The sequence below is a fragment of the Vigna unguiculata genome, chromosome 3 (assembly GCF_037176805.1).
Source record: "Vigna unguiculata cultivar grain cowpea cultivar isolate G323 ecotype 2 chromosome 3, ASM3717680v1, whole genome shotgun sequence".
Lineage (NCBI taxonomy): Eukaryota > Viridiplantae > Streptophyta > Magnoliopsida > Fabales > Fabaceae > Vigna > Vigna unguiculata.
In genome coordinates, this window is record NC_140794.1 from 38,103,305 (window position 1) to 38,115,096 (window position 11,792).

General features: G+C 33.4%; 1 pseudogene; it reads right to left on the reverse strand.

Moving 5' to 3' along the window:
* Window positions 1–4,348: 4,348 nt before the first annotated feature.
* LOC146887821 (uncharacterized) lies at window positions 4,349–10,240 on the reverse strand (annotated as a pseudogene).
* Between the last annotated feature and the right edge of the window lie 1,552 nt (window positions 10,241–11,792).

Below are 11,792 nucleotides of genomic sequence, written 5' to 3' on the forward strand. Positions count from 1 at the left end.
GTTTTGATTTATTTGATTTTGATTATTGCGTATATGATCTGTCCTTTTGACCATTTTTTGTGTTTCTGGGTGTGTATTAGCAACACTGATTTAGAGAAGGAAAAAGTAACCATTTGTCACTCATTTTTCATATCATCTTCCAAATTTGTTTACCTTAATCATTCAATAGCTTTGTTTTTATGCTCATTTCAATATTTCTTTTCATTTACTTATATCTTTTATGTTTATACCATGACTGATTAATGATGAACTGTTATAATATTGGATTCATAATATGGTGAAGTCTTATGTGACTATGTCCATCACTTACAATCTTCTCTTTTGTTTATGATGCTACATTGTAGAAGGTTAAATTAAATGTTGTTTGAGTTTTTTTTTAGTGTGAAAGAAGAAAAATTGAAAATAGGTGACGCATGAGAGCAAATGCAAAATTAAAAAGGAAGAATTGATGCGACATGAAGCATCACAAGTCTAAGTTTATAGCAAGCTACTAGATGGGCCACATGCATAACTTAGGCTTTTCGTAGCATCTAATGTTGATTATGATTTTTCCAAAAGCTACTTTCCTTGACCTCATGTCGTAATGAGTAATGTTTTGATGTTGATTTTAGAACATTTGTACATAACTACTTTAGATATGTACCTGACTTTTACTCATACATTTATTGTTTTGTATCTAGAAGGTGCATGTAGCTATTTTTTAAGACATGTTTGGGCTTTGTAGACCATTTAGAGAACCTTACAATTTAGCTTTTGATTTAATTTAATTATACTCTTGTGTAACTATTGTTGTGAATGAAACTAATTTGTCAGAATGATAGGCATGGATTCTTCTCTCCGAGATTTGCATGGTCTGATGCAGATGGCAAGGACCAATTTGGTGATTCAAGGCAAATATCATAACTGGCTCTCAAAAGATTAAAGTATTATATGTTACTTCTTGGAAAAGTTCCTTTAAACAAAGATATTAGGACCTTTTGAGAGGCTTACTTTTATTTTATGGTTTTAATTTCTAAAGCTCAAATTAATAAAAGTGTTTTCTGCATTATTTTGTCTACATTGTTGACCATTGCATAGTTGAGCTTAATCTTTTGTATTCGTGGATGCTCATAGGTAATTTTGCAGGGATAAAGTTATAGTGTCCTTTTTGAAATTATTGTGATTTGTTTGATATATTTTGAAGAATATTTCAAATATTTGAAATAACTTATGTCAAAATTTATTAACTTCTCATGAATTATCACTACTAGAATTTTCTCTATTTCATGGAAAATTTCTTGCAGTTTTTTTACAAAAATTTGCAGGAAAAGTGTTTCCTGCCAATTTTGTTATAAATTTTGATTGGTAAGTAATATCTTCGTGGGTAATTAGTTATTAGGGAGTTTCAAAATTCGCAGGAAATTTCTTGCAAATTTTTTTATGAAAAATATTCACAACAATTTTTCCTGCAAAAAAATCAATCTAAAAAATCGCAAGTACTCTTTCTTGCAAATTTACATTTCGCAAGTAATTTTTTTGCGTATTTTAAATTCGCAGGTAATTTATTACTAAAAAAATTGCAGGTAAATTTTTTTTGCGAAAATGAATTTGTGTGTATATTTTTTTCTACCAATAATTTTGTAAGAAAATTCGCAAGAAACTTTTTATAAATTTTAAAAAATATATAATTTTTGTTTTCATATTATTTTAAATGACAAAATAATTTGTAAAAAAATTATTTATTTTATTATTATCAATACCATATATTAATTAAATAAAAAAACAAAATCACTTTCTACGTCTATTTAGCTTTTTTACCAAATAAATGATCCTGAATAACATAATTCATGAAAAGTTGATAAATTTTTACATAAGCTATTTCAAATCTTTAAAATATTCTTCAAAATATATCAAATAAATTACAATAATTTCAAAAATGACATTATAACTTTATCCCTACAAAATTATCTACGAGCATCACAAATATACAAAAGATTAAGCTCAAATGATCAACAATGTAGACAAAATAATGCAGAAAACAATTTTATTAATTTGAGCTTTAGAAATTAAAAACATAAAATAAAAGTAAGACTCTCAAAAGGTCATAATATCTTTGTTTAAAAGAACTTTTCCAAGAAGCAACATATAATACTTTAATCTTTTCCAAGAAGCAACAAATTGGTCCTTGTCATCTGCATCAGACTGTGCAAATCTTGGAGAGAAGAATCCATGCCTATCATTCTGACAAATTAGTTTCATTCACAACAATATTTAGACAAGAGTATAATTAAATTAAATCAAAAGCTAAATTGTAAGGTTCTCTAAATGGTCTACAAAGCCCAAGCATGTCTAAAGAAAAAAAACAGCTAAATGCACCTTCTAGATACAAAACAATAAATATACAAGTAAAAGTCAAATGCATATACAAAGTAGTTATGTGCAAATATTCTAAAATCAGCATCAAAACATTACTCATTATGACATGGGGTCAAGGAAAGTAGCTTTTGGAAAAATCATAATCAACATTAGATGCTACGAAAATATTATAATAGTTCATCATTAATCATTCGTGGTATAAACATAAAAGATATAAGTAAATGAAAAGAAATATTGAAATGAGCATAAAAACAAAGCTATTGAATGATTAAGGTAAACAAATTTGGAAGATGATATGAAAAATGAGTGACAAATGGTTACTTTTTCCTTCTCTCAATCATTGTGTCTAATACACGCCCAGAAACACAAAAAATAGTCAAAAGAACAGATCATACACGCAATAATCAAAATCAAATAAATCAAGACTAGTAATCAAGACCAGTAATCAAGGAAAGCATTTCATACAGGAAACGTAGTTTTTTAAGGTTGCCTAATTCTTCTGGAATGAGACCAGTAATTTTGTTCGAGTAAAGATCCAAGCTCACCAAGTTTGTCAAACTCCCAAGCTCAATTGGGATTTTCCCAGTTATATTATTACTATAAAGTTCCCTGTCAAAAGAAAGGTATTCAGATTTGGGCAGAGAAAGATACGGTGAATAACTAAAAGTTGCATGAATCATCTGAATCAATGCTATGACGGGTTAGAATATATAATAAAATTTAATATGATAAAAATTTGTGTGCTATGCAAACACATAAATCATCTTAAAGTCAAATAGTATCCTTTCACATCATCTATAGATGAAAGATGTTCTACTTTAACTGTAGATAATACAATAACATTTGATTGATGTATAACTTTCTAACTGATAGCACAACTACAAAGAATAAAGATATCCAAGAAAGAGATCTTTAATCAAAATGAACACCATAATCTAAATCAGTGCACACCAACCTTCTTAGCTCTATCTTTAGTCTTATATATCTTTACTCCATGCAACAGAAGCTAAATTAGGTTTAGTACATTCCATAACATACTTAAGGTTGTCGACTACTCTAGTATAAGGAATATGATTCACACTTCTTCACTCCCATCCTTTGTAGGAAAGGTCTGAAGCTAATAATGTGCAAGAAAAAGTGTAGAAATATTTACTCTCAAGAAAATTTTCAGCATATTGCTTTTTTGATAAGAATACTCTTCATGCTTGACTGACTCTGTGTGTCTTCAAACCAAGAATTTTCAAAGTTGAACCTAGTTCTTTCATTTCAAAACATATAATTAACATAAAGAAAAGACGGGAATAATATGAAAATAAACTTTGAATATATACAGTAGTCAAGCAAATCAAATAAGTCCCCACTATTATTCAAGGAAATTTGAAATGAATATCCAAGTAAATTGAAACTACTATTTGAGTAACCTGCAATAATACCAATACTCCAAATTTGCCTCCAATATTTCAATAACTTGCAATAGTCATAAACAAATTCAAATGTCATAAAATTTAATAATTTTCATAATAATAATAACAATTAAATGAATACATCTATCAAATGACTTTTAAAACTTTCTTGTACTACCAATTGCATCAAATTTGTACCTGTAATAAAAAACTTGTCATCTCTGCAAATTCAAATGAAATATAATAAGTAATACAATAAATAAAAAAATCAACTTAATATACTAAGTACAAAATAAAATAATAATTATCACTATCTTCTGTATGATCACTATCGTCGTCATCCTCATTCTCATTAGTATGTGGAGATGATAAAGATTGATGAGAAGAGGATGCCACATATCCTAAATGTTGCATTAAAGATATTACTTGATTTTTTGTCTCAGCCAACTCTTTTCTCATTTCTATTTTATCTTTTCTTCTTCTAGTCTTTGTAATGATTCATTTAATGCTTGAATCTAACTTCTTAAAGCATCAACTTCCTCAAAATGTAATTGTTGACTTGAGGTTGAAATAAACATTCTACCCATAGATCAAATACCAAATATCCTTCCCTTTTTCTTACCAACTGAGTCAATCCATATATCCCAATCATATGGATATTCATGAATGGATTGTTCACCATCACTAGCATTCTCCATATGGCTTTGAGATGTTAACTCACTTTTCCTTTGTTCAAATTTGTCCTGCAAATGAAAAGTACTTAATGAAAACAAAGAAATTAAGAACTCAATAACAACAAAGTAAACAATTAAAAACTTACAAAGGCCAATTTTGCATGAAGACCAACCCAACTTTAGTCCTTTTTTCTTCGATGCGTACGAAAATAAAACTCAGTTAAGGATGGATTTGCTCCTTTCTCCTCCTTCTATAATTGATAAAGAAATTTCTTTAATATAATTAATTTTGGAATCTAAATTATAAAAATGACAATAAAATAATATTACCATTCTCTTCCAATGCAAACGATGAGGAATTGATCCACCAGTGTGAAGAGATGCACCATCCATAGCTACACAATTTCTTTTATTTGTTTCAGACTTACTTTTAAAGCTTGAGGACTTCCAATATGCCTTTAGTTGTGCCCACACATCCTCTCTCATCCATATTGGCTTCTTTTCTAGATCTTTCCGTGCTTCTTGCATTAATTGAGACATTTTAGATGCACCTCTAATGAAGGATTGACCCTAACCAAGGATGGAGGCACATGCTTAAGAAGACTAAGCATGTTTAGAAAGGAAGTTCACTAATCCTTCATCCCTTTCATTTGTGTTTGTTAGTTTTGATTCCCTAGGTTGACTTAGTTGAATCAACTTTAGTTGACTTGTTGACCTTTCACTAGGTTTGTTTTGTTGACTATAGTTGACTTGACTTAAGCCAACATGCTAATCTATGTTTATTTGCTTTGTGGGTTAATTAGGAGTAAGAAAGCAATGCTAGGTGGCGCATGATGATTGGGGAGCATAAATGATGTGGAGGAAAGAGTAAAGCAAAGGCATAAAGCATAAAGAAAAAGGCATAAAGCAAGTGTACCTATGTACCTTTGGTCTCCTTTGTTTTTAGCACACTTTGGCCACTTTTTGGAGACATATGAGACACATTCTTTGTCTCCTTTTGTGCTAGAACGAAATTAGCCTTGCACACACCATAGTTAGGTCTTTTGTCTCTCATTTTTGTAACCTTATTTGACCTAGTTTCTAGAAGCTAGGGTTAGGTTTTTGTAGAGACATCCTTAGGTATCTTTTATTTGCTTAAAGGCCCCGAAACTCTTCTATATAAGGGGTGCTCCTAGACATGTAAAAGGGATGAACATTTTGAAGTAAAACACTCTTGTGTCTCAACCATTTGTGAGAGTTTCCTCCCTAGGGAGTGAATACTTTTAAGCCTTATCTTGCATAGCAAGTAGCGGCACACATCCACTCATCTTCAAGGTTGTCATGGCTTCTAGCCTAGCATTGTAGTGGCGTGCTTCTCACATTTTTTACCATTTCTTTTCTTTCCATTTTATGTTTTCTTCTTCCTTTAATTGTTCTTGGTTTTCTATGATTTATGTGCTTTCCATTTCCTTTTCATTTTGAATCAATCCATCATCTTCTTCTCTTGAGCTTTGTGAAAGGAACATTCACATCTAGATAGCTTGTTGTCTTAATGTCTAGTGGGGATTTCACTTAGCTTTCTTAATCAACTCACACCATATTCAATAATCTTAAAAAGGAACAAGATAATCCTTCATCATTTGGTATCTAGAGCCTAGGTTATCTTGAATGTGGTGTTTTTCATGTGCTAACCTTGTCTTGTTGTAGCTATCTTGGTATGGTTCAAATCCACTTCCATGACACACAAAAACAGTGCTGACAAAAAACTTGAATATTTTAAAACATTAAACTGCACCAGCTCAGCGGTCCAAAAATTACGTTTTTGGTGTTAAAAGAAAGCTCTTTGAGTCTAGTTTCCAGAAAAAAAAGAACCAACGCTTTTGGAGTTCTGTGGAGAAAGTTATGATCAAATTACTGAGCAAAGGTCAGATTTGCCAAGAATACGTGAATCAGTGTTTTCAGGTTTTGTTGTGGCAGTTTGGCTACAGTTTTTGCACCTCTTTAAGCTCCTAAATGTGGTTGGATAACATGTCTTTGGATGCTTAGTCTTTGAGCCTCAAATCCATGAGTTTAAATGCATGATAGCTACATGTTTGTGTCTTTGTGTATGTCATGTTGAGTCTTTAAATGTGCCTAATTTTTGCTTGAGTCATATGTCATATGTTAACTTGAAGTTTTCTTATTCTTGTTTTTCCAAGTATTTGAATCTTGCTTTCACTTTATGTCTTGCTTGATGTATGCTCTATGAAATTGATTTTGGCCTAAAACTTGAGGAACTAAGTGTCCAAGCCACCTAAAACTCTTTCTCACCATTTTATGAAACTAGTTGTGAAAGAAGAAAATTTTGCACCAATTTTTGCCTAAAAACCGAGAGCAACCTTGCTCCTTGGTGAACTAAAAGTGTGCTTTTCACTAGGTGTTATGCTACTAGTTTTCATACTTGAGAATTAGGTGATATTGGCTAATTAGTTCCATATTTTATCTTGGTTACGATCTTTCTTGGTGTATGCATGATTTAAGACTTGAAGATGCTTGTCAAGTACTTTCCATAAAGTCTTTAAAATATGTTTTTCTTGTTTTACTCTTGTTAAAAGTTTTGTCTCAAACTTTTCTTCTTTAGAGTTTAGCTTTCCTTGTTTTTGTGCTTTTCTTGCTTGTCACTAGGTGTTCTTTGTTTTATCTTACTAGTTTTCTTTTCTTCAAACTTTTAGGATGTTGTGGCCGAATCACTTGTATTGCATTTGAAAGGTTTTGAACAAGTTTTTAAAAGTGTTTGCTTCACTCCTTTGGTGAATTTTGAGTGCTAGTCTTGCCTTGTTACTTTGGGAGAGTGATCTAAACACTTGGGTTACATTTTGGGTTGGATTTGGTCTCGGTTTTCATGTTGTCTAACCTTTAATCCATTTATTTTGTCTCGGATTTGAGTGTTTTTGTTGTAGGAATCATGGCAAGTTCATCAAATGCATCTACACCAAACAAAAACAATACATTGATGAGATTGCTTCGGGATTTGGAGTTGTCTAGAAAGGAGGCCTTTGAACAATTGAGAAAAGAAAAGGAGCAAAGTGACCTAAGAATCCAAGAGCACATTCAAAGACTTGAAGCTAAAGAGCAAGAAAGAGAGACTAGGAAAAGAGGGCATTCTAGGTGCAACCCATCACAAGAGAAGCAAACTCCAAATATTCCTATGGTGGAAGTGATCCCAAAATCTTCCTTGATTGGGAAGCTAAAGTTGATCAAATTTTCAATGAAAATCATGTAAAGGATCAAGCACAAGTTGATCTAGTAGTTTTAGGATTTTTGGAGTATGCCAATACTTGGTGGCATAAAGTTTGTAAGAATTATGACCAAGGGCCACCCGCGGCTTCTTGGATTTACATTAAAACTCTTATGCGCGCTAGATTTGTTCCTCCCTCTTATAAGAAGGAACTTCTTTTGAAGCTCTAAAGGCTTCACCAAGGTTCTATGAGTGTGAGTGAGTACTTTAAGGAATTAGAGTCTCAAATGCGTAGGGTTGAAATAAAAGAAACTAACAAAGAGAAAATAAAAAGATTTGTGAGTGGTCTTAGGAGAGACATACAAGACCAAGTAGAGTTGTATGAGTACTCCACTCTTGAAAATGTTTTCACACTTGCCCTTGGGATTGAAATTCAATTGAAAAGAAAAAGAATGGCAAAGAAGAGTTACTCACCCAACCACTACTTTAGTCACTCATGGAAGGGAAAGGATAAAAAGAAACATGATAAGTTCCCTTCTAACTCTCATCAAGAACCACCAAGTAAAAGCAAGTCACCAAGTGATCACATTCACCATTCCACTTCTCAAAGATCAAGTTCTATTAAAATGTTTTAAATGTTTGGGTTATAATCACATTACTTTAAATTGCCCAACCAAAAGGACCATGATCTTAAAGAGAGTAATGATGTTGAAAGTGAACACTCATCTCCCCATTCTCTTTCAAAAGAATCTTCTTCCTCTAGTAAAACTAAAATTTTTGAGAAAGACCCTATGTTATTAAGGCGCATGATATGTCAAGATCAAAGTGAGCTTTCTCAAAGAGAAAACATTTTTCAATCTAGATGCAAAATTAACAAATGGGTTTGCTCTCTAATTATTGATAGAGGAAGTAGTACCAATGTAGCTAGCACAAGGTTGGTGGAAAAGCTTAGCTTAGAGACCATTCCTCATGCTAAGCCCTACAAGCTTGCTTGGATAAGTAAAGAGGGAGAAATATATGTCAATAATTAGAGACCATTCCTCTAGGAAGTTACAAAGATGAGGTGCTATGTGATGTTGTTCCCATGGAAGTCACACATATCTTACTAGGTAGGCCATGGAAATTTGATAAACAAACTTTACATGATGGCAATATCAACCAATACATTTTCTTCATAATAAGGATAGAAATATAATAAAAAAAGATAAAGAAGAAAAACAAAAGAGGCAAGCTTTCACCAAGGTGTTACTTGCCTACAAAAAAATTCTTTCAAAGCAAGATGTGCATCACCCTTCCTTCTCTTCCCAAGCCAAAAAGGAAGGCCCAAAGCACAAACAAGAAAGGAAGAGTAGTCTAGAAAATAAAGATGGCCTAACCAAAGCTAGAGGTAATACCCGTAGAAAGGATGGAACAAGAGCTCATAAAAGGGAGGCGCAAATCCTCCCCCAAATCAAGTCACGCTCCATCTACAAAGGCTTAAAGAATTTGTGGTCAAATTCTCTCCAAGGAGAGGAGGATGATGAAGGATTGACCCCAACCAAGGATGGAGGCACATGCTTAAGAAGACTAAGCATGTTTAGAAAGGAAGTTCACTAATCCTTCATCCCTTTCATTTGTGTTTGTTATTTTTGATTCCCTAAGTTGACTTAGTTGAATCAACTTTAGTTGACTTGTTGACCTTTGACTAGGTTTGTTTTGTTGACTATAGTTGACTTGACTTAAGCCAACATGCTAATTTATGTTTATTTGCTTTGTGGGTTAATTAGGAGTAAGAAAGCAATGTTAGGTGGCGCATGGTGATTGGGGAGCATAAATGATGTGGAGGAGAGAGTAAAGCAAAGGCATAAAGCATAAAGAAAAAGGCATAAAGCAAGTGTACCTATGTACCTTTGGTCTCCTTTGTTTTTAGCACACTTTGGCCACTTTTTGGAGACATATGAGACACATTCTTTGTTTCCTTTTGTGCTAGAACGAAATTAGCCTTGCACACACCATAGTTAGGTCTTTTGTCTCTCATTTTTGTAACCTTATTTGACCTAGTTTCTAGAAGCTAGGGTTAGGTTTTTGTAGAGACATCCTTAGGTATCTTTTATTTGCTTAGAGGCCCCTAAACTCTTCTATATAAGGGTGCTCCTAGACATGTAAAAGGGATGAACATTTTGAAGTAAAAACACTCTTGTATCTCAACCATTTGTGAGAGTTTCCTCCCTAGGGAGTGAATACTTTTAAGCCTTATCTTGCATAGCAAGTGGCGGCACACATCCACTCATCTTCAAGGTTGTCATGGCTTCTAGCCTAGCCTTGTAGTGGCGTGCTTCTCACATTTTTTACCATTTCTTTCCTTTCCATTTTATGTTTTCTTCTTCCTTTAATTGTTCTTGGTTTTCTATGGTTTATGTGCTTTCCATTTCCTTTTTGTTTTTGAATCAATCCATCATCTTCTTCTCTTGAGCTTTGTGAAAGGAACCTTCACATCTAGATAGCATGCTATCTTAATATCCAGTGGGGATTTCACTTAGCTTTCTTAATCAACTCACACCATATTCAATAATCTTAAAAAGGAACAAGATAATCCTTCATCAACCTCTTCTTTCAAAGTTACGTTGCACCATGTCATTATATTGAGGTGGCTATGAAAATTTTGACTAAATTATAACAAATGAAAACCAATTATTGGATACATTTCCAATAAATATATAGAACCCTTTATTCAAAGTTTGAAATTTAATTACTTTGAACATATCAAACCATGACTCCCTTTGCTCTTTGGATAGCTTTTTCCATGATGGTTTTACCTCCTCCAAGTTAGTGCGAATGATTGAAGCAATTGAACCAAGTTCCAACTTGTGTTGATCAAACCTATGTAAAATCAAAAAGATTGAAACAAAATCACAAACCCAAACAACAAAAATGTATATGCTAAGAAACTAAATGATTCACTAAGAAAAATTACTCACTCATCCATTCACTTAAAAACTCATTTGTGTATGCCTCTCGACCAAGAAGAAGCCTATTATATGTAACATCCCTAAGGAATATTACAAATATTTAATAAATAAAATCAGAAATAAAAATAAATACCTCATTTAATATAAAACCATTTCCAAAAAACACGGGAAATTTAAAACTTTACTATACATGTAATAAAAACAGGAGTCCATAATTTATAAAACTAAAATAATATTCACATGGCTCCCAAAGGGTTACATAGTTATCTCAAAACCAAAATAATAAACATATAAACAAAATCCCATGCTATCCCTCGCTCCGAGTCTATGCATCTCCTGGCCCACCTGTCAAATCATCTGCTCCCGGATAATGAGTTATCCGATCATCGCCACACACACAGAGAAAGGGTGAGCTATGCACAATATATAAACAGATACATGAAATAAATATACCACCCATCCCAAAATAACATAACTAAAATTTCATAATTTTCAAATTACTCAACCATGACCTCATAGTCCTTCATGAGCATATACATGAACTAGGTCTTGGGACTTCACTGTGCTCCCACAAAACTAACTCATTTGTGGTCCAACCCTATGAGCCTATCCCGCTCATAGTCCTGCCCTACAGACTCCTCGTCTATAGTAAATCATCCAAGCCTTCTCAACTTGGGCCCTGGCACGCACGCAATCACCATACTATGGACTCCTCGCCCACTAGTAGCCGACAGGAACATCACAGTTCCTTGCCCATCGTGTGTCCAATGCATGTAATCACCATACTAAGGACTCCTTGCCCAATAGTAGCCGACGAGAACTCAACCAATTCCATACCCATCATGCGTTCAACCATTCAAGCACATCCCAGACCCCTATTGGACTTAGTCCTTCAAGCCCAAACATCATAAACACCAGCATATACTTCCTATCCTTTAGGAAATAACAAGCAAACAATCCAAATAGTACACAAACACATGGCAATTCACATAAACTCGCTTAAGCCAGGGACCTTCGCCCAAGCTAAACCCTCAGCCTCGCTTAGGCTAGTTCACCTCGCCTGAGCGAGCTTAAAACAGTGGCTTCTCCACTTTATCTCGCTTAGGCGAGATCGTCTCGCCTGGGCGAGCCATACCATCGCTCAAAAACAACACACACCTCGCCTAAATGAGGATTCAATCAAACAGCCATCAACTCTCATCGCGACCCCACTTAG